Consider the following 22,980-nt stretch of genomic DNA (forward strand, 5'->3'; position numbering starts at 1 on the left):
TCACCAAAAATTCCACAATGGGAGGGACGTGCATATGTACCGCGATCTTGTGGAGTTTGTCAGAGAAGCAACAGTGCATGAAAGTCCGTGAAGGGAAAAAGTTTTCTTTCATCCTAAAGTAAAGTATGATGCTGGGCACATGGATTTAACGCTTCATGATTGGTGCCACCGATCTACGTAGATCTACCAGCCAGTAGAGGAGGGGAGCGCGAGCTTGAACTGAATATTCATGTAGATTAAAGGAGAACTATGCAAGATTTGCTTTAGCGCGCCCCCTACTGGTCTCCTGTGAAAGATCACTGTCGTAAACCTTCTCCACATCACCCCCCCCTCCACCCCCACCCCCGCCCCGGCGTGCAGAGAGCGTCCCACTTCCATTTCCTTTTTTTCAATAGTCAAAGTTTTTTTTTGTCTTTTTGGTTCTGCTATACGTGAGCACCTAAGAGTGGCGCTGCTAATGCTAGCGAGGGTTTCATGTTTGTTTTAAGCACTTTTATCCTTGTACTCCCATATGAGTGCTGTAAAGCAGGTTTGTTCTCGCGAGATGTAGTCGAGTCCGCTCCCCTAAAAGTTGCAAGTGCTGTTTTCAGGACAAGGACCGCAGGGGGAGTGGAGAGACCGGCGAATCAACGTGAAAAGTCTTTATTTACCCCCACAGGGATTCTGAAAAACATTTATTGATTAAAAAAAGTTTCATAGCTTTAAAGTTTCAAAGCTTTAATCAAATATGCATGATTGAAGTCCATTTTTAATGACAGGGCTCCTTTAAAGGGGAACGGTCGTTTTTACAATCTGGTTTCCCTTTAAGTCCGCCTCAGCTGGAGGCATGCTGCCCTCCCAGCCCCCTGAAGCCCCTCTTAATGTTACTTATTTCACCTTTAAAATTTGACTAAAATTTTGAATGAAATCATCAAAAACGTTGTTCAAATTTTTGTAAAAATAATGCAAAATTTACTTAAAATTACAGAAAAATTATGAATTCGTCTCTAATTCAGCAAACACATATCAAAAATGCAGACGTGTGCGTCAGTCCGGTTGGTCAGATCTACCTGACTCACAGTCCTTCAGATCGCTTCGAGCTCCGCACAACTTCTCACTTTTTGCGTCTTTTCTGCGCAGGAAACAGCGACGAACGAAACATCTGGAGGCTGAGGTGGACTTTTTATTGTTTTTATTTTAATAATTTTAATCTTTATTAATTCTTGTTTGGAGGGTGTCATTGTCGCACCTGAGGAGGATGAAGAGAGGCTGAAGGAGCGGGAGGAGGAGCGCACGTCTCGGGATTAACGCGCACGGCGCAGGAGGAAGTTTTGGGAGATGTCGGAGGAGGAAGCGGAGCAGACGGAGTGAGGCTGCACGGTGCGCACCTCCCTTCCCCGGCTGGACAGACGCGCCACGGTCCGCTTCTGGAGGACACCTCCGGGCTCCTGCTCGTTTCTTCCTTCATCTCCGTCATCATCACCATCATCATCATCATCATCATCATCATCATCATCATCATCATCATCATCATCATCATCAGCATCGTTCCAGCCTCTGGATTAAAAGAAAGCCTCCTCCTCCTCCTAGGGGCTGTGGCTCCCCTCGGCAGAGTTTCTCTTCATGGATGGCCGTTCGGCGCCTCCTCTCCTGCTGGATGCGGCAGCGGTGCGCAGTGATGCTGTGATGCACAGCTACACTTTGCGTGATCAACACGGGACATGTGAGTAATGTTTTTATTTGTTATGACCCGCACTGCAGCGGCCTCCTAGTGGTGCTGTGCGGGTTCTTTTGTTTTGTTTTTCAGGTGGGTGGAGCTGGAGAGGAGGCTTGCTGCAGCTTGGGTTCAGCTCGTCAGCGGGATGACTTTCAGCTGCTGGAGGCGCTGGCACTATTTAAGCGATGCCCAGGCTGGGAGTCAGCGCCTACACCGGAGCGCTATGCCGGAGATCTTGGTTCCTGCCAGGCCTTCCTCACCCAGGTTTCGCTGGTGTTTGAGCTGCAGCCACTATCTTACCCCACCGACCGGTCCCGTATAGCCTACCTGATCGGCCTCCTCTCCGGCCCGGCGAAGGCCTGGGGAACAGCCTTGTGGGACAGTCAATCGCCAGCATGTCAGTCCTATCAGGCCTTCACGGAGGAGATTAGGAGGAATTTTGATCACCCAGTGAGGGGCAGGGACGCTGGCGACCGGCTAACGATAATCATTCAGGGAGGCCGCAGTGTGACCGAATACGCCATTGAGTTCCTTATCTTAGCCGTGGGGAGCGGGTGGAACAAGAGCGCTCTTCAGTGCGTCTTCTTACAGGGTCTGCAGGATCATTTACAGTACGAACTGGCCACCCGAGAACAACCACCAGATTTGGAGAGCCTTATTTTTCTGTGCATCAGCATCGACAATCGTATTAGGGAGCCCCAGCGTGCCCCAGCATGCGCACTCACTTCGCTTCCAGGTACCCTTTGTTCCGGCTTCATCTCAGCCGGCGGGAGCAGAGGCTTCGACTGCGCTTCAGGATCCGGAGCCCATGCAGATCGGCCGGGCCCAGATGTCGTCTCAGGAGAGGAGGAGGCAGCGCCGGGTCTCTCCTCCCACCCTCTGCACCAAACTGTGAACTCGTTAAAAAGCTCCTTCAGCAACAGACTAGTGCACCCTAGGTGTAAGAAGGAGCGTTTTCGCGGGTCATTTATTCCAGCGTCTGTCAGACTCTTCAATGCCACTGTATAAATTCCCCTGTGGTGTTTTTGATGTGCTTTTGCCTCCTCCGGTCTGCATACTCAACCATCTATTTATGGGCAGTGGCGCATGCCCCATCCTCCTGTTTCTGGTGCTGAGGATGTGCACGTGGTTGCCTGCAAAATGTGTGAAATGCTTGCCTGCAAACTTTTTTGCACTTTGTGCTCTTGTTTTTCTATTTATTGATATTTATTTGCGACTGTGGTACTTCTTCTTTGGGCTGCTGTAACAGTGAAATTTCCCCATCGTGGGATCAATAAAGTCTTATCTTATCTTAAATGCGTGCCTCTTCTGCGGTGGGGTTGGACATTACTTCGCCGACTGCTCCAAGTGGCCGTTTAAAGACCAGGCTCCCCAGTAGACGAGGGGCTGCAGGTGAGCCGAACCTCCTTCAAGTCCCCTAAACGCATTCAGGTAACCGGCACTCTCTGCTTTCACTCTCAATCCGTTCCTGTTGCAGCTTTGGATTCGGGCGCAGAGGAGAGTTTCATGGATATCCAGCTCGCTCGTCAGCTAAACATTCCTTTCGTTCAACTTGAGTCTGAGCTAGCTGTGAGATCACTGAACGGTCTCGACCTTGCTCAGGTCAGTCATAAGACCTGTCCGGTGGTTTTGGTGCTTGCCGGGAGCCATCAGACTCTAACCTTCCACCTCATTGATCATTCGCAGCTGCCGTTGGTGCTGGGTTTTCCTTGGCTGCGTAAACACAATCCTCGTATCGACTGGATAAAGGAGGAGATTAATTCCTGGAGCCCGTTCTGTTTGAATAAATGTTTACGCTCGGCACTCACCCCTGATGTGTCTCCGCAGTCTCCTCCACCTGAGCCTGTCGACCTGTCAGCAGTCCCTAAGGATTACCACGACTTGGCTGAGATTTTCAGTAAGAGTGAGGCCCTCTCTCTGCCGCCACACCGTCCGTATGACTGCCCTATTGATCTGCTTCCAGGAGCTACTCTGCCCCGCAGCCGGCTGTATAACCTGTCCTGACCCGAGCGCGCTGCCATGGAGACCGACATTCGTGAGTCCCTGGCAGCTGGCATAACACGCCCGCCCTCGTCTCCGGTTGGTGCAGGGTTTTTCTTTGTGAGTAAGAAGGACAGTTTGCTCAGGCCTTGCATTGACTTTCGGGGACTGAATAGCATAACAACTAGAAACCGCTACCCCTTACCTCTGCTCAGCTCCGCCTTCCTTCCCCTCCACGGTGCCACGGTGTTCTCCAAGCTTGATCTTTGCAATGCCTATCATCTGGTCCGTATCCGGAAGGGAGATGAATGGAAGACGGCCTTCAACACACCACTGGGTTACTTCGAATACCTGGTTATGCCGTTTGGACTTACAAACGCCCCAGCAGTGTTCCAGAATCTCATGAATGACGTTCTGAGGGATTTCATTGGTCGCTTTGTGTTTGTCTACATTGATGATGTCCTGATCTATTGCCGCAGCGTTGAGGAACATACCCAGCACGTTCGCCTGGTCCTGGAACGACTCCTTAAGAATCACCTGTATGTCAAGGCAGAGAAGTGTGAGTTTCACAGGTCCACTGTGTCTTTCCTTGGCTATATCATCTCGCAGGGAGAGACACGCATGGACCCCTCCAAGCTGACAGCTGTACAGGAGTGGCCCCAACCGGAGGATCGGAAGCAGCTCCAACGTTTCCTTGGGTCCGCTAACTTTTACCGTTGGTTCATCAGGGATTACAGTAAGGTCGCTGCTCCTCTAACAGCTCTCACTTCCACTTCACGGCCGTTTATTTGGACTCCTGAGGCCTCCAAGGCCTTCCAGGAACTCAAGGCCCGGTTCACTTTGGCACCTATTCTCGTTCAACCTGATACTAGCCTCCAGTTTGTGGTGGAGGTGGATGCCTCTGACTCTGGTGTGGGGGCTGTTCTCTCTCAGCGAGCTGTATCTGATAATAAGCTCCATCCCTGTGCCTTTTTCTCTCGCTGTCTCACTCCAGCAGAACTAAATTATGACATCGGGAATCGTGAGCTGTTGGCGGTCAAGTTGGCTTCGGAGGAGTGGAGACACTGGTTGGAGGGGGCAGAGCAACCTTTCATTGTTTGGACGGACCATAAGAATCTGGAGTATGTACGCTCTGCGAAATGGCTGAAGTCCCGCCAGGCTCACTGGGCGTTGTTTTTTGGACGCTTCAACTTTACTCTGACTTACCGTCCGGGTTCCCGTAACATCAAGCCTGACGCCTTGTCCAGACAGTATGCCACTGAGGATGCCGTCTCTGAGAGTGAACCTAGACTACCACGATCCTGCACTGTGGCATCGCTGTCTTGGGAGGTGGAGTCCCTAGTTCAATGGGCCCAACTGCAGGAGCCCGGCCCAGGTAACGGACCCGCTAACTGCTTGTTTGTGCCCACTTCTGTTCGCTCTCAGGTCAGTGGGGACATTCGTCTCGGCTGTTCTGCCACCCTGGAGTTACTCGAACGTTGGAGGTGCTGCGACAGCGGTTCTGGTGGCCCTCCATAAACAAGGACACGAGGGAGTTTGTGGCTGCCTGTGTTGTCTGCGCTCGGAACAAGACTTCTAATCGGCCCAGTTCTGGTCTGCTTCAGCCCTTGCCGGTACCCGGTCGGCCGTGGTCTCATATTGTGCTTGATTTTGTCACAGGCCTGCCCCCCTCCAGCGGCAAGACCGTGATCCTGTCCATAGTGGACAGGTTCTCTAAGGCTGCCCACTTTATCCCCCTGGACAAGCTCCCTTCAGCCAAGGAGACAGCTGACCTGCTTGTCTCTGAGGTGTTCCACGTGCATGGCATTCTCACTGACATCGTGTCTGACCGGGGACCCCAGTTCACGTCGGACGTTTGGAGGGCGTTTTGTGCTGCTCTGGGGGCCACCGTGAGTCTTTCTTCCGGGTTTCATCCCCAGTCTAATGGCCAGACTGAATGTTTAAATCAGGAGATGGAGACCCTGCTCCAGTGCACGACGGCGGAGGATCCTTTGGCTTGGAGCGCTCACCTTCCTTGGGTGGAGTACGCACATGCTTAGTTGGTCTGCTCTTCTTCTGGCCTGTCTCCGTTTCAGTGCTCTCTGGGGTACCAGCCTCCTCTGTTCCTGTCCCAGGAACGGGAGTTGGATGTGCCTTCTGTCCAGGCTGCCATGAGGAGGTGTGAACGGGTCTGGAAGAGGGCGCGGGCTGCCCTGCTCAGGCTCCCTCCTACTCTCCTGGGCAGAAGGTCTGGTTGAGGGCCAAGGACCTCCCCTCTCAAAGTGGAATCCAAGAAGCTAGCTCCTCGCTTTGTGGGACCTTTTGAAGTGGACCGGATCATCAATCCCAGTGCGGTGCGTCTCAAGCTTCCTTCCTCTATGCGCATTCACCCCACCTTCCATGTTTCTCAGATCAAGCCGGTGGCTGAGAGTGACCTGGCCCCCCCTGTCCATTCCCCGCCTCCGCCCAGGATGCTGGATGGAGGTCTTGTTTATTCGGTGCAGCGGCTTGTGGATGTTCGTCGCTGGGGCCGGGGTGTCCAGTACTTTGTGGTTTGGGAGGGTTATGGTCCGGAGGAGCGCTCCTGGGTTCCTCGGGGGCGTATTGAAGACTCGGATCTTATACGGGAGTTTTATCGCCGCCACCCTGATCAGTTGCCGCGTGTGCCTGGAGGCCCACATAGGGGGAGGGGTACTGTCATGACCCGCACTGCAGCGGCCTCCTAGTGGCGCTGTGCGGGTTCTTTTGTCTTGTTTTTCAGGTGGGTGGAGCTGGAGAGGAGGCTTGCTGCAGCTTGGGTTCAGCTCGTCAGCGGGATGACTTTCAGTTGCTGGAGGCGCTGGCACTATTTAAGCGACGCCCAGGCTGGGAGTCAGCGCTGGATCGTAACATCAACACCCGTGTGTGACGTGTGCTCGTTCATTCAGCTTAGTAGCTACCCAAGCTAACTTGGTTATTCTTGTTTGCAGTTGGAGTCCCGATCAGCTCGCCGCAGCGCCCAGCAGCTCTCTGCCTCTCCAGCCGCCCACCTGCCCCAGACTGTCTCAGGACACAGAGCCAGGACGCCATTACCGAAGCTCACCATCGACGATTCGGACAGTGCCAATTCTGACCTGCCGCCTGGACTCGCCGCTTAGTGACCCCCAGAATAAACTGACCTTTGCACTCTTCAGACCCGCCTCCGTCTTGCTGTCTGCGTCTGAGCCTCAGTACAGACCGTAACATTATCATTGTTAAACAAGCGCTGGGGGAACTTTCACGTTCCAGACTATGAAACTGAAAGGAAACATTGAATTTATTTTGATTTTATGCGCAAAAAAAAAGAGTTTCATTGTTTTTCCTCCCAGATGTTCATAGTTCCGGTAACTCGGACCTGCAGCCGCCTGCTGTGTAGTTTGGAGGAGGTGAAGCCGCAGTGAGGACAAAACTCGGGTAACAAAAGACTGACAGTGTCCTTTACTTCTAATTCATTTTCTTTATCTTGATCAATTTCCTGTCTCTTTAGAAGTTACAGAGAGCAGCTGATCTCACCACTTTCAAATTAAAGTTGAAGGAGTGATAAACATATGGGGAGATTATTCTTCCTCCTTCTTGTATTTTTTTTTCCTTTTTTTTTTTTTTTTGCCCGAGATGGTGTTCCAGCCTCATGAGAGAAAAGGCTTTTCTCTTTGGAGGGGGATTTGGACAACACTCTGTCCATTTTTCCCAGAGAAATGTAGAAGTCACCACTCTGAATTCCACCTGGAGCTGGGTTCCTTCTTCCAGCCGACTGGATTTTTGAAGGTCAAACATGTTCTTGGGTCACTTAAATGTGTTCTCTAATAGTTCTGTTAGCCTTGAAATGTGTAAGTTTCCATAAAGTGAAGAACAGTGAAGAACAGAAAACCAGACGATTGAATTCATGAGATTGAGCATAATAGGAGGAATTAGAAGGGAGGAGGAGACTTAATTGACAACATCCTTTGGTTTAAACCGAGTCTCTCATGATGTTATAGGTATCATTAATCCTCTAAAGAGAAGAAAGATTGACACTGAACATAAAATAATGAAGAAAAGAAGAGAGTGGGTGGAGCCATTTCTTTCTGCATCAAGCCCCAGTAGTGGATTTTGAAGAGTCCATTTGTCGATTTCGGTGTCCAGGGAGAAATAAAAGACAAACATGACCGAAATATTATAATCATAGGATCAAGAGAGATCTGACCATCATGAACACTTCTGTGCACCAAATGAAGATGATTCCACATTCTTCAAATTATGGTTAATGGTAAATGGACTACAGTTATAATCATGCTTTTTACGCTGCTACAGCAGAGCCCAGAGCGCTGTGCACACATTCACCCATGCACACACACACATTCACACAGCATGTCCATGATGACCATAGACATTATATCAGCAAGCTGAGCAGTGAGCACCACTGTTCACAAATGAAGAAATATCAGCAACCAATAAATCCTTAAAAAACAATAAATCCCAGGATTCCTCAGTGAATTCTACAAGGTTTCTGTGGATGCCTTCACCACAAACGACCCTCCCAACAGCTAATCAGAGGCGATAATGACAGTGATTGATAAAGAGGCAGAAGGACCTGCTGGAGCTCCTCTTGTAGGACGACGAGCCTGCTTGGAAATGATGCAAGAATTCTCAGTTCTATTCTGGCAGCCAGAAAACAAAAACATTTTTGTAAATGAATCGGCGCCGATCCTACTGGATTTATACCAGGACGTCAAGGAGCAAACAATGTCAGAAGAGCTTTGAACTTCCAATCAAACCACACAATGCTCCTGAGTCTTCATGCTCAGAATTAAGGCATTCGGCGGGGTCGATTGATCAGTTTAAACTTCACCATGAAGCAAATGGGTCCACCTGGACTTTTATTGGAGGCTCCACACTATGAATTTAGAGCCAGTATCAAGAGGAAGGCTGAATAACTGTTGCTCAGAAATTTTTGTTTGTTGTTGACTGATGATTATGTGGATGAGTCCTTGTTGTCTTTTCAATACATTGCATTTTTTTGCCGGATGCTGTGAGAATCTGACCTCTTCTTCATCGTGATGATCGTCAGTGACGTGAAGTCTCTTCTCTGTTTCACACTGCATCCAAAACACAGGATCTTATTCTGATAGGCTGATCCGTGTCTCACTTCCTGCACTGTGAGGGTGTGATTTCAAACACTGAGGAGGAGGAGCAGCTGCTCAACCAGTCCAACCAGGAAACCATGAATAGAAGAACTGAGTGAGTTCAGACTCAACTTTCAGTCGACTGTCAGAGAAGGAGAAGCAGGTGAGTGTTTGTCCAACTTTTGTCTTCTAATGTCAGTGTTGAGAACAAAAGAAATTTGTGTGTGAGTGAGAGTGAGAGTGTGAAGCTTGGTTCACACTTGCACGACTTTTTGCCACGATGTTGTCGTGGCAAGGCGTGCCAATCTGGAGTCACGAACCGGCAGGCTCCCGCACTGTTCATGACCAGTTCACGAATAGTTCACAAATGCGCCCGTCCGTGTCGCGAACTGGCACGACGCATTCACGACGCATTCACGCATAGTTTGCGCATAGTTTACGAGCTTCCCGCATTGACACAACGTGGTTGCGCGCGCAATTACGCACGTCATAAAAAAGGGGGCTTCCCCAACCCCGGGTCATTTTTGGATTTGCTGTGGAACAGACAACATGCTGAATGCCAGAGACACCATCATTGTGGAGAAGAGAAGATGCCTGTACCTGGCAGCGGCTCTGTGTTGAAGACAGTGTTGCCAGGTGGGAAATGTAGGATTATCGTACCAGAGACATAAAATTATCGTATTTTGAGGAAAATTATCGTACACCCGTCATAATCAAACTAAGCAAGTCTATTGATATATAGTCACTCTAGTGTTGAATAGCGTCTAACAGGCACTCACGGCTTTGCGCCAATATGGAATGGATCAAAGAACGTCTGAATGGATTCATCAGCAGCTCCACAGTTAGGCGAATGTGTCCCCCATAAACAATGACGGGTGGGAACTGATGAGCCAAACCATGAGGCCTGGAGGCCACCCAATGTCAGGAAATAGACATAGCACCAGGTTTAAAAGGTAAATAGTATTCATGATAACTGACAAATAAATAAAGATCTGGCTTCACGTATTGAAATTTTATTTTCAGTGAAACAACGCTGTCTCTGTCCTCACAATGAAAACAGTTCATAAAATAAACAAAAACTACACTTATGCAAACTTAAAAGTGTCTGTGTCGTGCCAGAACTTGATTTTTGCCAGAAAGTGATTTCCAGGAGGCGGAATCAGTTTTTGTCAAGCAAAATAAGCTGATTTTGACATTGTAATGTCTTTACTCTTTTTTCAAGTGGCATAAAGTACTGGTTGTGTTCAAATGTTGTAAATCTGACTCTGCTGTGTTATATTAAATAATTTTGGGGCAAAATATCTCTCTGTATACAATACCAGAGGCATGAATCCGTTTTTGGCAAGCAAAATAAGCTGATTTTCACAAAATGTCCCTTTACTCAATTTTCAAACCGTAGAAAGCACTGCCTGGGATCAAATCACTCTGTTGAGCGATCTAGTCATTTTGGTGCAGAAAAAAAGAACACATAGAACAAGGCAGCTGGACGTACAGGAGGCTATCAAATGCAAACACATATAAACATCGTTCGATGTTCATAAACAAACATGTTTGAGCCTGATGAAGACTGCTGCAGAGCCAGAGAAGCTGCGCTTTTCACATGTCCTCGAACTGTCTCCGTTTTTTCTTTTTTCATTTCCTCACTCATGGGGCGGGCGCAGCGGACTATTCAGCCAATCATTACTGTTATTCTGAGGCCAGCTCACATTTAGAAAAGCACGATTGGCCTGAAACTTGTCACAAGGAAAAAGATGCCTTCAGGGTTCACAAAAAAAATCCGACAGACAGCTGTGACAGTCTGATTACAACCATTTACAACCACACTTTCACGGAATGGTCAAATTATCTGATATTTGGTGTTTTTTGGGATTATTGATCGTACATCATACAGAGGCCAAAATTATCGTACAAATACGATAATTATCGTACACCTGGCAACACTGGTTGAAGAGCAGCAGAAAAGGCGCTGGCCAGGCCCCCGAGCTGAAGGGGGCCCCGACGGATGGCTGACATCAGTCAATTTCAATGACAAATTAAAGGCACGACACTTGATGCTGCAACGACAGTGTGTCGAAAATCCCCCACATGGGGCCCTTTTCCAGGTATTCACCGGTGGCCACGGCTGGCACGCATCCTCCCGCATTGTCCCGACGCGTTCACGAGGAGATCACGGACAGTTGGCGCACAGATCGCGGCCCGTTCGCGATATTTTATCGTGACAAAAATTTTGAACATTTCAAGATTCTCGTCCCGACATGGCACACAGTCACGACGGGTTCATGCACACTTCACGCCACGTCACGCCACTGTACGAGTAGTTTGCAACTCGATTCGTGGCAATGTGTGCCACAGAATCGTTCAAGTGCAAACCCAGCTTGAGGGTGAGATAGATGTCAGAATGAAACACGGTGAATGATCAAGGAAAGAGGCTCGGTCGGGCTGAAAGATTTTTGGAAAAAAAAAAATCAAATTTCGATTTAAATCATGAAGTCTCTTAGACTCAAGCTTCAATATTCACAATCCACAGTAACAGTTAAAGCATGACAGAACAATATACCAAACCACTGAAACACTGATGCAAGGATGAATAATAAAAAGGTAAAAACTAATTCCAACAAGGACTAATTACAAATAAACATGGATGCAAAATTTGTCATTCTAAAACAAAGTTTAAACATAATTCCTCGGGGTTGCGATTGATCACAAATTATCCAGGTAAAAACACTGATTAGATAAATGGAAAATTTCAAAATCACTGACAATCCTGTACAAATCAATAGAGCTATCGAATTAGAAGGTGTTGTTGATTATCTCTTGTTCACTTATTCTGTTACAAAAGCCTTATTTTGAAGAACTGTGAGGTTCAATCTTCAAATCAACTATAAATACAATCAATACTTTACATAAATCATGAAAACATTCCAGAATAAAATAAAATTAATATGCACACACAAATTCAGTTTGCTAAATTGCATGTTATGAAAACTGATGACTTTTATGAGTTTTATAATGAATAATAGAACTGATGTTCAGAGTAAAGCCACTTCCAGGTTCCAGAGAACTTTCAGTGGTGAAGGGAGGGGGAGAGCAGGGGTGAGAATGCCTGAGAATCCCATCAGATCTCAGAAGCTAAGTGGGGCAGGGCATTGTTGGTTCCTGGTTATTTCAACGTTATTTCAATGTTGATTCCACTTTTCAAGCTGACAGTAGCACAGCATTGATTCAGTTTTTGCCATCTGGACAATATTTATTTACTGGAATTAAACTTAGGAATGATGCGGCCTTTGATTTAAAAATGAGCAACTTGTTATTGTTTTTGAAAAAGATGCTTTCTAAATCTATTTTAAGTGAGTTACGATGGTGAATTATATATATGGCTGGTTCTCACTCTCTTTTTTTCTTAAGTATTATTCATCCACCGGTCCTGATCTTTATCTTGAACTGCATTCCTGAGCTGCTCAACGTTTCCTCTTTCTTAAACAATGAACTTGAAGAGAAGAGTTCTGAGAGCGAGAAAAAGAGGTGTGTGTGTGTGTGTGTGTGTGTGTGTGTGTGTGTGTGTGTGTGTTCTCGTATTTCTATCCTTGTTGGGGCCAAATGTCCCCACAAGGATAGCAAAACATGGAACGACGTGCCTTGTGGGGACCTTTTTCCGGTCCTAAGTAGGAGAAACAGTGTTTTCTTGACCATGTTGTTGTTACTGAAAAAAGTAAAAGTGCAAAAACATTTCTTTAGGGTTAGGCTTTGTTGTGGTGTGGGTTAGGGTTAGGGTAAGGGTCAGGGTTAGGGGCAAGACATGAATGGGAGTCAATGGACGGTCCCCACAAGGATAGAAATACGAGACTGAGCGTGTGTGTGTGTGTGTGTGTGTGTGTGTGTGTGTGTGTGTTGTAAACACATTCAAAGCAGAGACTGTGTGAACCATAACTGACACTGGGAGCTGGTTCCACATGAGAGGAGTCTGATCGCTGACAGTGAGTCTTCAACAGGTTTCACAGCTTTGTTCTTGTTGCTGGTTTCTCTCTCAGCCTGACTGAAGATGAGTGATGTGGGTGAAGAGGAGGACGGAGCAGAGTCTGTGGACAGGGAAGAGACGCCAGCTGCTCCTGCAGAGTCCAGGTACAGAATCCACAAAGACACCAAACACAAGAAGAGATGCAGCTCTCAGTGTTTCTGTTGGCTCAAAGTGAGCTTCACTCATTGTGAACGTCTCCTTTTTGACAGTTTGTTGATCTTCACGCTGATTTTGACACTTTGATGTCCCAGACTGCAGTTTGCCTGTTCTCTTTCAGTATGTCATTCCAGCTGCACTCAAAATGATTGAAATCTCATTGAAAAATGAATCAAAAAATTACTCTTGAAAAGCTCAGCACAGTTTTACAGTTCTTTCTACAAATGCACCTCTGCTGGGACCTCGTGTTTGATGGACACATCAAATGTGATGTAATTCATGTATATCATGTGAGATCCTGTTGAAATCTCCATGCTGGCTGCATGGAGACAGAGAGACCTCAGGCTGGCCACATGTGGCCCAGGGTCTTAGAGAACGGAGAGCAATGGCGCTTTGGTCCATGCTCTCACCAGATGCTCACAGCGGGGGTCCGGCACCCCTGGGTGCACTACCACCTCACCACCTCCTGATGGCGCACATGAGGCCCGCTATGAACACCCCAGGGGGCCCAGAAGTGTAAACTGCCTCTGGTTGAAGCCTTCAGAGTCGAGGCTGGACGTCGGCACACCCTCCAGCCTTAAAATCCTGTTGCAGCCGAAACCCACCAGAACTGAACTGCTCTCCCTCTGAGAGGTGCCACGGACGTCCAGCACCTTCCCCCATGGAGCAACACGTCGCTTCCAGAGCAAGATGTGGACTGGAACATATTTTTCCTTTTCTCCCTTGTTGATGCATGAGATCCTCTGAGTGGACACTCCGGCTGCAGTCACTGTGTGATCCCACCTCCTCTCCACCGCCAAAGACGACCAAACCTGGATTTGGACTTCACCTTTTTTTCAGAAAGCTTTTAAGGAGCCACAAACCGGCCGGGCTCACACTGCAAACTGCCCAGTCGTGCAGCTGCACCTCGCTGCAGCGACCCCCGTGTGAGACAGAGATGCTTCGCAGTGTTTGGGCATTAGGTTGTTGTGTGATGATTTTGATTGCTTGTGTGTCTTCACTGTTGAACTCGAAACTTTGTGTTTTCATGAGAAAAACAAAGGATTAAATCCTCTATGCTGTCGGGGTCTGCAAAGCGTTCTGATTGGACAGGGGACGGCTGTGATGTACTTAACTTTGACGCTACAGCTTTGAAAATGTCCACATTGTTATGCACCTGTCCATCCACTCGTTTCATTATATCCAATTCTTCAGAAACTCCCGTGAAATAAACCGTCTTCATACAAGTCAAACCGCGGGCCGTGGGCCACCATCTTGGAGTTTTGCAACATCACAGCGAAGCATGGGCAGAATGACTGGAATAAAGTTGTGTCTAAGTTTGGATTCAAACTCAATTCTAAACAAAATTCTCAGGCGTTATCATGGTCATTTCAGAGTTCGGCTTTATACAGTTACAATAAGTCCCATCGAAACGTACCCAATGTGGTTGACTGACACACTGGCGCTCCTACCTGCCAGGCCTGAGGAGAACCACTGGAGCACTGGGCCCAGTGGGGGCAGGGAGGCTGTGGGGTGGTCTGTGAGAAGCCTCTCTACTTAAATTCCCGGCTAAAAACCATCTTACTCACCTTGGCCTTTGGCTGAGCAGAGTCATCTCTGGATGTTATAATTTTCTATTCCATTGTTTGGCTGCTTTGTTTTGTTAATACCTGTTCCTGTCTTGATGGTTTTACTGTCTTGTTAAGCACTTTGGCTGGCCAAAGGCCTCATTTCAGTGTGCTATATAAATAAAGAGGACATTCACCATCATGGCAACACAAGAATAAATACTGAGCTCAAGACCCACAGAGGAAAGAGTTGACCACAGTAGATCAGATCCAAGGAGCAGCTGTGAAAAGATGCTCCTCAGACAGTCTGGAACATAGTTTTGTTTCAGGTTTTTTTGGTGTTTTTTTTTTTTTTTCTTTTAACATACAAGCAGGATCTGTACACATGGAGAGACACAACCAAGTAGCTGGGTTAGTGTACAATAACGTCTGTGTCCAGCATGATGATGGAGTGGGGACATTGTCATTTCCCAATTGTACTTGAATGCGTTGGGGAATTGGGTCAACTCCTCCCATGGCTCCGCCCCTGAGAGTATTTAAGGCACTTGTGCCTGCAGGGCTCCTCTTTTGACCCTGCTGTGTGCTACATGTGCTGCCCTGTGACTCTGGGGTAGGCATGGCAATTAGGATTGTTTCAAGCCTTTCCAATATTTTAAGGAATTTCTTTGATATGCACTTTGACATAACGTGCCTTTGACAGTCTTGTTTCCCTGATACCGGTATCTGTTGGGCTGTGTGTGGGATGTCATGTCTGCCCAAACACACCAAGATATGGATTGAATTGCACAATTGACAAGAATGTCACAATCAACAGCTCTTTTCTTAATGTGTAGCCTAATGTCCTTTCTTTTATAGGGTTGATTGACTGCTCTTTTATCTGGGTTCTGCCTTTTGTTGTTCTTTATTCATCTTTAGTTTTACCGAGCCTTTTTTGAAAACATTGAAATGAGAACTTGAGCCAACTGGTTTGTTGACAGTAATATCGGCAGACAAGGTTGCTGGTTGACAAAGGTTCTGCCTTTTATACCCCTTTCACACTGCAACTGGCGGGTCGACCCGTGTTTTCGACCCGCTAATAATTGCCTTTTGAGTCCTTTCACACTGCCTGCAGACACGCATCCAATCGCCTGCTGGTGAGCCGCATCGCTGCGTCTTCTCGCACTGATAGTGTCCCGCGTTGATGACATAATCAGCACGACGGAGCAAAGCGAAAGTAAACAATGCAGCTGAACACAGTCCCCGTTACCTGTAGACGAATCTCCTCTTCTGCACGGATCCAGAGGAGCTCTCTGGTCTCGCTAGCTTGCTAATACTGGGTCATCTTGATGAATGAAACGCTGTGTCCAGAAACAACAACTAGCGCGCTAACGTAGCCACGCTGCGTCAACGTCATCACGTAAGTTACCACGTTGACTCGTGTCTGCCTTTCACACTCCCTTTCGCCCCTCCGACTAAAAGCCAATAGCAGCGACCCGTTAAAAACCCGCGTCGATTGCAGGGTTGAAAAGCCCGGGTCTAATGCCGAGTGAACCCTTTCACACTGCCATGAGGACCCGGTTAATTAGCGGGTTTAAACGTTTTTTTGGCCAGTGTGAAACAGGCTTTAGTGTCATGTCCTCTTTCACAGTTTGTAGTGATTGGCTTGTTGTGAGTTCATGAGTGGTTGTTCTGTGTTGCTCCCAACATGTAAGGGGTCACCTTCCCCCATGCTTGTTTCCATTTGTGCTGACCTTCTTAACTGTTTCCATACTCCTGGAAGTGCTGTGCTGACATGGTTTTATTTTTTAACGGTGCAACAAGTAAGAAATTTACTATAAAATGAAAAAATATCTTTCCCATTTTTCAATTGTCATTCAAGAAACATTCCCTTTAAACAATTTGTCATCTCCATGAATTAAAGTGTTGGTAAAGTTTTTTTTTCATAATAAGAGTTCTGGAACAGAACACCATTGGTGGGTGGGGCTTGATGGTCATTCTTCCTGGTTCCAGAGCCAGGGTCGCACTTTAAAGCAGTGGTTATCGCTCTTGCCTCACAGCAAGAAGGCCCTTGGTTTGAGTACCAGCCGGGTCTTGGGGCCTTTCTGTGTGGAGTTTGCATGTTCTCCCCGTGTGCGCGTGGGTTCCTTCCGGGTAGTCCAACTTCTTCCCACGGTCCAAAAACATTAAAGCTCGTGTCCGGAGTTTTGAAAGAGAGAGTTTTTTTTTTTATTATTCCAATGTCTCGAGGTTCCCCCCTCCCTCTGCTTTCATGAGCGACCAAGCCACGCCCCTTTAATTGTGCTCGCTATTATCTGTCGGGTGAAAATGAGAGCCTTGCCTAAGTCCTACAGCATCCTCCATGTTTAGCTGTTTACGGTGGATGTTCAGCAGACAGTGGATATATCCGAGGTAAGCGCGGCGGCTGCTGCGTAGCTAACTCTCCTCTGCTGGGCGAGCGGCCGTGCTCTCTGGCTGCTCCACACTTTGATTGACAACACGAGAATGCGGAAGCTCGAAATCTATTGGCTGAAGTTGACCGATGCTTTTTCAGATAACATGGGGGTCTATGAGACGAAGGCGGGGCTCATAAATAAATTTTTATATTGCTTTATGCTAATATTATATTGTAGTATCGAACCAGACTGACACATTTAAGCTCTGTTGAAAATGATACATACGTTGGAAACGAATTGGTCACCCTAAATTGCCCCTAGGTGTGAATGGTTGCATGTCCCTCTGGGATTGGCTCAAGCCATCTTGAAAATTACACGCGGGTGGCTGAAGCAAATGGCAGAAAATGGATGGATCTTATCTATCATCCACTTCCTCTATCTGGTGGTGCTATATTTGATTTTGATTTGATTTATTAATTTCATTCATTTAAATAAAACAAAAAGTGAATGCAACATACTTGCATCTGCATACTTCAGCACAGATATGAATGAAAAGGTACAGAAAGAAGCAAAAGCTTATAATATCTACCCCTTATCAGTTCAGAATCCTTTAAACTTCCCGTGTGCGCGCTGTATACAATACATAACAAAGAAACAATACATAACAAAAAAACAGGTTGTCATCATACAACATAAATTTCAAAGATGTCCTATGTGGCGTCTCCATGTTACGTGCTCATTCTTAAGTTTCTGTTGTCTTTACTTGGGTTTGTTATTAGCTTGGTGATGACAAAAACATAATATTCTGGAAGAGTATTGGTGACCCCGACTCCAACTGATGTGGAACTTCTCCACCTTTTTTATCTCAGTGTTGTGTAGTTTATCCACACCGGGACTTCGACCCCTTCTTTCCTCATGAAGTCAGGGTCATGGGACATACTACAGGGGAAGTCTGTGCCTCTATAGATTGCAGTGAATTAGACTTATTCAACCACAGCATGAAACACACTTCTTTCAGTCACATTTAAAGATGGAAGCAGCTTGAAAAGTATTTGAATCCATCCAACTAACTCACATTGCTATTTAATTGTATTAATATTAATCATTAGCTCCTTTCAAAACACCTCATGTCACCGAACATCAGAAAATGTGGAATTGTGGAAGAGACAGCTAAAGGACAGTGAGCATATTTACTCTATTCTGATTACTGGTATTTCTTATTGGATTTTGTGTGTGTGTGTTTGTTTATTTGTTTGTATGCAGCTGTCAGAGGCTCAGACACACAGCAGAGTCTTCAGGATCCAGCAGGTTGTCTCTGAAGAGTGACTGGTCCAATGATATTCCACCAAACTTCAGTGGTGAAGCTGGACCTTCAGACACAAAGTAAGAAACCTTTTTTTCCCCTCAAAACCAGAGTGAGACATATTGTGCTCACTTCAAGATTCACTTCCACTATTTTGGACCTGCTCTGCTTAAAGCTATAGTGCGTAACTTTAAATGTCTATGAATGTCCGTTTCAGCCAAGCCGCTACTAGTGGAGATGACAAAATGCAGATTAAGCCGATCGGCTCCTCTAACATCTCGTGGGATTTTTCATTGTACATTATTCTTGCTTTGCTTGTCGACCGGCGACATTCCCATGCTGCCGCGCAGGAAATTACACATTTTACGTCACAACAAGAAGGGAGGGGGAGGGCGGGAGGGTCTCATAGCAACAGGCAGAGCTCAGGCAGACCGAGGAAGCGACATGGCAGAGAATCCAAAGAAACGGCCGAGAAAAAGTCCTGAAGTGGATCCTACCACCAAAAAAAAAGCCTGGACGGTCGGCAGAAGGATTGCTGGCAAAGAAGGAAAGTGACCTACAGAGAAGGCAAACGAGGATTTGTATTGGTGTGGCTTTTCCTCGGTGGAGAGCATTGCAAGCAGAAATTGGGCTGAGGGCAGACACAGATTGCCTTGCTGCTGTTGGATAAGTAAGTGACTTGGTTTATAATTATATAAGTTAGGGGTGTAACGATAACCGATTTTGGATCGGTTATCTTTTTGCAACATAAAAGATCCCAGTGGATCGGACCACGGAGCCGAGATCGGTTCAGATGCATTAAGAACGGTCCGATGGCCCGGATTTATGCCCACGCATCGGTTTTTTAAATTCAAGTACATGTTGTGCCCAGTATAAATGCTGCCTCCGGCGCAAAACGGTGTCTCACTTCGCCGCCATGTTACTGCTTTATCTCTGATCTGAAAAGAGCCTGATTGTGACTTTGGAACCTGAACGCCTCACAGCTGAGCGACCGTCACCTGCTGCATCCAAGAGCAACACCATGATCACTGAGCAACAAGATGTAGATAAAACAACAAGCAGAAAAGTAAACAGCCACGCTAAACCCAAAAATTAAACCTACCAGAACAATGTTTCCCTCGTTCTCTCCGAGCCGCCGCTACTCATATGCTTACTCTCAGAACTGAACTGTCCGTCAACAACACCTTTACCGATCTGTCTCGAGTTTAAATCTTCTTTCCACCCAGAAGTTGAGATGCGTCCCATCGTCTGATGTTGAAGCATGAAAGAATCGTTCAAATCCAGCTAGTTCATCGGTGGCTAACAGCTAAGCTAACCTCTGACTGCGACTTCTCGCAGCAGGACGCTTTTACGAAGTGTCCCTGAACGCAGCACAGTGGCAGGTTGTTCACTGAATCAGAGGGTTTCAATGTGTTTCACAGGTAATGAAGGCGGTTTAGGAGGAGCTGGTCCTGACAGGTTAATCGATGGCGTTACTGCCTCTGTGAAGCAGCTGCCTCAGATTCTTAAAATCGTCTGGTCGGCCAGATATGATTGTTTGCTGGCCATTTTTTATTTATATTTATCATTATTTAATTTATTTATATTAATATATTATTTTTATTTATTTATAGACATTATATTTATGTATTTTATTTTGTAATAATTTCTTTTTTTAATCAATTTTTTTATACCTTAGTTTTTTCATTGAGATTGTATTTTAAAGCAACACTGAGGAACTTTCAGTTTTCGTTGATTTTGGCGGCGCCAGTGGACAAACGCGGTAGTGTTTTGCCTGAACGAATACTACAGTTCCCATGAGGACTAGCGTGTGGTGTCGTAAATTGCTGCTCCCGGTGGCGTGCTGTCAGACTGAACTCGCCTTCATTTGTTTCCAGTGGCTGTGTGAAGGATGGATAGCAACGAGGTAATGAATCTAAATGAATCTAATGGTGGCTAAGCAATGTTATATCGTGATGTGACGCATGCCGTAAAGCAGTTCGCACATTTGGAGCTTTTTAGTGTGCAGGGTTCCTACCACCCTCCTCACAGTTGCTTAGTCCAAGTGAAAGCAATACTGACGCCCTCAGGCCGTGACAGAGGGGTCATTCAACTAGTTGTAAGTCTTAGTATCATCACAAAAGATATTAAAATGTTTTATTAAGGTTGAAAAGTTCCTTAGTGTAGGTTTAAGTACAGGCAGAGTTTGAAGTTGTTGAAATTACTGTAGTTGTTGAAGTCTATTTTGGTTTACTCTGGATACAAAAAAATAAACAAAACCTGTTTTGAAGTTTAATTTCTGTTTTTCTCTCTTAGTTACAGAGTGCCTGAGAGTTACACTAAATTGTCAATTTGTATCGAACCGAATCGGATCGAATTGGATCGAATCGAATCGCTAAATATTTTTTATGAATCGCCCTTGAATCGAATCGTAGCCTGTGAATCGAGATTGAATCGAACCGTTTTGTGGGTCAAAGATTCACACCCCTAATATAAGTACTTTATTATTTTTTGAAAATGGTGCTATGAGCGTTATGTTGCAATGTTAGCAACCTGCTAACACAATGTCACACGGTAATAATAATAATATTACGCACTGTGGAAACGCGAATCACCGTGGCAGCGGTTGGGGGGAGAGGGGGAGGGGGAACACCGGGCACACCTGGGCGCACGTCATGTGGAAGCGCCGGCTTTATTGTTGTAAGAACGTAGAATTCCGCTAGAGGGCGACCGAAGTTACGCACTATAGCTTTAATGTGGGGACTTGGCTCCTGGGACGACAGCAGTCTCCCCCTCCAGGTCTGGATGGGGTTCGGGGTGGGAATTTATCAGATTTTTATGATTGCAATTCCATTTTCAATGTATCGTTCGGAAATCGTTCAAATTTTTGTCTTCTCCAAAATCTTGGAAATTAAAAGCAGTTTAGATTGGCCTGAAATTAGACAGAACCAGGGATCTAGGTTTTTCTTTTTTAAAAGAGAACTTCACCATGGCATGTTTAAAGAAGGATGGAACGCATCCAGAGCGAAGACACGGGTCAATGAGAAAAAGGATAAAATACCCAACTGAGCTGAAAACCTTTTTAAACAGACTAGATGGGATTTTCTCAGAGAGACAGTTAGCAGAACGGAGGCGTTCAGTCATTGCAGGAAGTGAAATGGGCTCAAACTGGTGATAAGCAGCTGATCTGACTTTAATAATAGAGGGGTCCCGAGCAGGCTGAGGCAGTGGCATTTTTATTGCAGCGATCTTATTTACAAAGAACTTTAACCTTAAATAAGGTTTAACAGAGACAGCGTCACAGGGGTTCACAAAGGAGTCAAACATTTTAAAAAGGTTTGTGAATGTTTTTAGCAGCAAGTGAGGAGAAATTTTCAACTTTTGCATCTTTCACCGCCTGTTGATACCTGAGAAGATGATCACGTAGGAGAGCCTTTCACTCTTTCAAGTCATTGGTGAAATAGAGTCCAGAATGTCATTACAGAGAGAATGAGTGAAAGGGAAAGCAGTGGAAAACAGCCTGGCTCAGAAAAATTTTGAAGATATCAGTGACGACGTCCTTCAGCTCCTCGACACGGTCCTTCAGAACCGACCAGGAATGTTGTCCGTTGTGGCTGCTTTGTGAGTGTTGATCCTGGAAAGGGTCCTTCTCACTGCTGACTGGAGTCAGATGTATGGCCTGCTTATCCAGGAGAGGAGTACTATTCTGTGCAGGTGTGTTGAAGAAACAAAAGAAATCATTGAGGCAGTTCAGCATTGTGGTGTTGTGCTCACTGGATCATGATGGAGGTTTATATTCTGGGAGTGACTTGAAGATGCCAGAGAGACTGTACATCTCTGGTGCTGATCAAGTGATCGCATTTTGTTGCTGTACTGTTGCTTTGTTTCCTTGATTTCTTGGCACAGGTTGACTCTGGCTGTTGCTTATCAGTTTGTAGTGCTGAAGCAGTCTTTCAGAGCATCGGAAAAAGTCCCCTCTGGCCACACACACACCTTCTTTTGGGTTGGTCTTATGGTTCTCAGTGCAGTTCTGTATTCAGGTGTCAGCATGGTAGTGATGTTATCTGAGAGGCCCGGGTGGGGGAAAAGGGAGGCCATGCATACGACTTTGCAGGTAGTGTAAATCAGGTCCAGTCTCCTCAAGGAGGAAAATTCAAATTTTAGTGAAGTTCGGGCACCTGTGATGTAATGAGGAAGACACTAAAAACACAATATCATGTGTGTGTGCGTGTGCTCAAACCCAGACACAAAGCAGAGTCTTCAGGATCCAGCAGGTTGTCTCTGAAGAGTGGCTGGTCCAATGATATTCCACCAAACTTCAGTGGTGAACCTGGACCTTCAGATGCAAAGTAAGAAACTCTTTGTTTCCTTTAATTTCCTCAAAACCAGAGTGAAAGTTTTCATACTCACTTTCAGATTCAGTTCCAATATTTTGAAGCAGTTTGAGAGTTGAAGCTGGATCTTTGTGTCTCTGCTGTGTGTCGTGTTGCTCAGAGTAAATGTTTCTTGGTGTCCACAGAGAGAAGAAGAGCAGTGATGTCTGTGAGGAGCAGCAGGACCAGGGTTCTTCATCAGGACTGCAGCAGCTTCTAGAAGAACATAAGAAGAGTCTGAGGAGGAGATGTGAACGTGTGACTGAAGGAAGTGATGAAGCAGGAGGAGGAAGCCTCCTCAACAGGATCTACACTGAGCTCCACATCACAGAGGGACTCAGTGAGGAGCTTCAGAGGGAACCTGAGCTGAAGCAGCTGGAGACAGCTTCCAGGAAGGAGAGCCTCCATCACACTGCCATCAGGGTTCAGGACATCTTCAAAGCCTCGGCCCAGCAGCTCA

At 46.4% G+C, this 22,980-nt stretch overlaps 1 protein-coding gene and 1 long non-coding RNA gene across 2 annotated transcripts in view; both read left to right on the forward strand.

Moving 5' to 3' along the window:
- Positions 1 to 22,980, forward strand: part of LOC115394189 (NACHT, LRR and PYD domains-containing protein 12-like) — a gene marked incomplete at its 5' end in the record, with an annotated part of 67,903 nt that overhangs the window by 29,317 nt on the left and 15,606 nt on the right. The window lies entirely within an intron of this gene.
- On the forward strand, positions 12,732 to 22,710 carry LOC115394194 (uncharacterized). The gene is made up of 3 exons (XR_003932039.1): positions 12,732 to 12,894; positions 18,138 to 18,248; positions 22,667 to 22,710. It is a non-coding gene; the product is annotated as an uncharacterized LOC115394194 (long non-coding RNA).

Source organism: Salarias fasciatus, chromosome 9 (genome assembly GCF_902148845.1).
Source record: "Salarias fasciatus chromosome 9, fSalaFa1.1, whole genome shotgun sequence".
Taxonomy (NCBI): Eukaryota; Metazoa; Chordata; class Actinopteri; order Blenniiformes; family Blenniidae; genus Salarias; species Salarias fasciatus.